Below are 2,939 nucleotides of genomic sequence, written 5' to 3'. Positions count from 1 at the left end.
GGCTGCGGCTTGTCCTCTGTACAATATGAAAGCAGAAGTACAGCATTAACACCATTTCAATATCCTAAGAGGAAGAAATACCGGTAACACTGCAGCAAATTAAAAACACAACACTAAAACATTAAATAACTAGACCAACACATCATAGGTCAAAGACCGGGGTCTTGTAGCGCAATGTCAGTGGTTAATGGTGATTTGCACGGTTTGCGACTAGATTGGCTTAATCGGATTGATGCTGACTTCTGTGCTGCAGGGAACATTGTTCCGTCTAGGATACTTAGACTAGCCTACTTTTTTACATGTCACCAAAGGCTGTTGCGTTGCTTTACAAGTTAAGGAGCTTTATGATTCTGCCGAAATATAGGCTACATTGTCAAAATACAAATTGCAGAAATTTAGCCATCATGTGGGTTGCTTGTAATTAAATCATACAAGTCTGAAGATTCACATTTCAATAACTATCAGATTTCATTGGAAGATTAGGCTACTGAAATCGAGTTTGCCTTTTACCAGAGCTAAGGATCTTTATCATTGGGCGACAAAACGTAGCCTAGGCCAATGGTTCTTATCCAAGGGATTGCGACCCCCAAGGGGGTTGCAAGACGTTTCCGATGGGTCGCGAGATGCTCTCCATGTTTATTTTTTGAGAAAAGAGCAAGAGAAAATAAAGATTTGAATAAGGTGTCTTAAAATATTAATGTCTTACAATATAGCCTACTGAATGAATGAAACGGCATTTCAGAATTTTCTGTCTGACACTATAAACAATCGAATGCAAAGAGAGAATTTATCTTATCGTAGGCGACGTTTTCAGCATGTGATATTTCCCCTCTGTGACAAAATGCTGCAGATTCACCTTAATTTGTGAATGGATAAGCTATTCTCTGACAAAAAAGTTTTAAGAACCACTGGCTAGGCGATATGCGGGCAATCACTCGAAAGTCAATGGATGGGTCAGTGCATCAATTAAATTAAAAATAAATTAAATCCTGACCATATAGCCTATCTACATTTCTCATTAAAGGAGGGACATTTTCACTTCTCCTTTTGTAGACCAATTATTGTAGAACTATTATAGGTCTTGTTACACTTAATCACTTCACACACTTAATCACTAACCCTGTTTTTTGTCCGGGCTTCACCTGCACCCAACATTTTCTTAGACACAAACGCCTCGGGAGGAGTAGGTGGCAAGACATCTCCCTCAATGTCCGTTTCCTCCTCACTGGAAGCCAGCAGTGGTTTTGGTGCTCTATATTCAGTTAAAAGCAAACATTTAAACTTTTACAATAGAATACACTGAAAAAAGCAGTTATAGGTGTTTGTTATGCCCCTTTTCCCCTGCACATTTTCGTAACGGCTCCGCACGGCACGCTTTATTTGTGTTTTCACAGGGAGACCCGGGACCCGTTACGATTTTTCGCACCCGTTTCAGAGGTGGCTCTATCGTGCTGAACCAACACGAAACGTGACGTAACAGGGTGCTGTCCACTGATTGGTTAGAGAAAATAAGCGCGACGAAACACACAAACAAGGAAGTGAGAGAGAGGCAGAGGAGTTGATGACAAGTCCAGATGAGCGGTGTAAAATTAATCTTAGAAGTGGAGAAGTACAGGGAGTTGTATGATCCCCAGCACATGTTCTACAAGGACAACAGCTGATCAGAAGCGCTTGTCGACTGTCGCGGAGAAATACGTATATGGTGTAAACAGGGGGGCAGCAGATCGAGGGTGATTATAGCGAGCGCGCCATGTGTGTAAAACAAAACACACAAACAACAGCCTCACCTCTTCTAAATATTCCTGGCTCTGTCTTTTGCCGTTTTCGCTGACTACAAGCCACAGAGCAAACAACAGCAGCAGTAACGCCTCTAATGCCTCCATTGTTGTGTTTACTTTACTGACCACGGCGTGACAGTACATATGCCGTCTACTAAAAATGACGTCACAGCAGTGTCGCCATGCTAACTACACCCACTTCCAGGTCGTAACGACACTACCTTCTGTATGGAAACAAAAACCGTCCTGGTTGTCCAAAGCGTGTGGTGCTGTACCATGCCATACCGCGCTGTACCGTGCTGCAGTGGAAAAGCATACTGATCTAGTTTTGGACTCTAAAATATTGGCATCAATATTGCTTTTTATGATATATTCCCACCGAAAGGAGTTTTTTATACTGTATGTGGCTCAAGGAATTTTTCTAACAACTGCCATATTTGACGTAAATGAAAAATGGAAATTAAAGGGAAAGGAAAAGTTTTTTTGAACCTGGACCTTATTTCTAGCACGAAATAAGTTCATAAACTCAGCCGGAGAAGTTTGGAGTAACCTGATGTTGTTCGCGAGAAATTTACATCCATCTCAGTGAGTGCTATTCCAGCAAAACCGTAGAGGTCAGGGCCAGTACATTACAGCCTAAATAAAACATTATCGGTAACAACGTATTGACAAATATTTTTTAAAATGCCTGGATGACAAACAAGCTGTTCTGAAGTCATCGAGGGATAGCACTAGCAATTCATAACAACATACTGGTGAAAAGAAGATGTTTTGTCACTGATAATGTTTTATTTAGGCTTACTGGCCCCAACCTCTACCGTTTTGCAGGAATGACATGGATCTAAATATCTCCAGAAGGACAAAAAGTCACTGCAAACTTCCCCGGGTAAGTTTATGAAAGAAACATGCTAGAAACAAGGTTTAAAAAAACAGTACTTTTCCTTTAATACCAGAAATTCTGCAACGTTAATTATATAACATTATATAACATTATATATTCTGTGTATTACATTACCTGCTTTTCCGCCTTGCAGGCAAATCATCACCATCTGTCTGTAAGTCAGACGTTGCCTCCGCTTTTTTACATTTTTTGCGAGCAGCCTCAAAAGTGTCTTAATAACAAAAGGAAAAAGGGTATTAGTATGCAATCTATACTGACCA

Source organism: Carassius carassius, chromosome 18 (genome assembly GCF_963082965.1).
Source record: "Carassius carassius chromosome 18, fCarCar2.1, whole genome shotgun sequence".
In the NCBI taxonomy this organism is placed as follows: Eukaryota; Metazoa; Chordata; class Actinopteri; order Cypriniformes; family Cyprinidae; genus Carassius; species Carassius carassius.
This window is presented reverse-complemented; position numbering follows the sequence as displayed.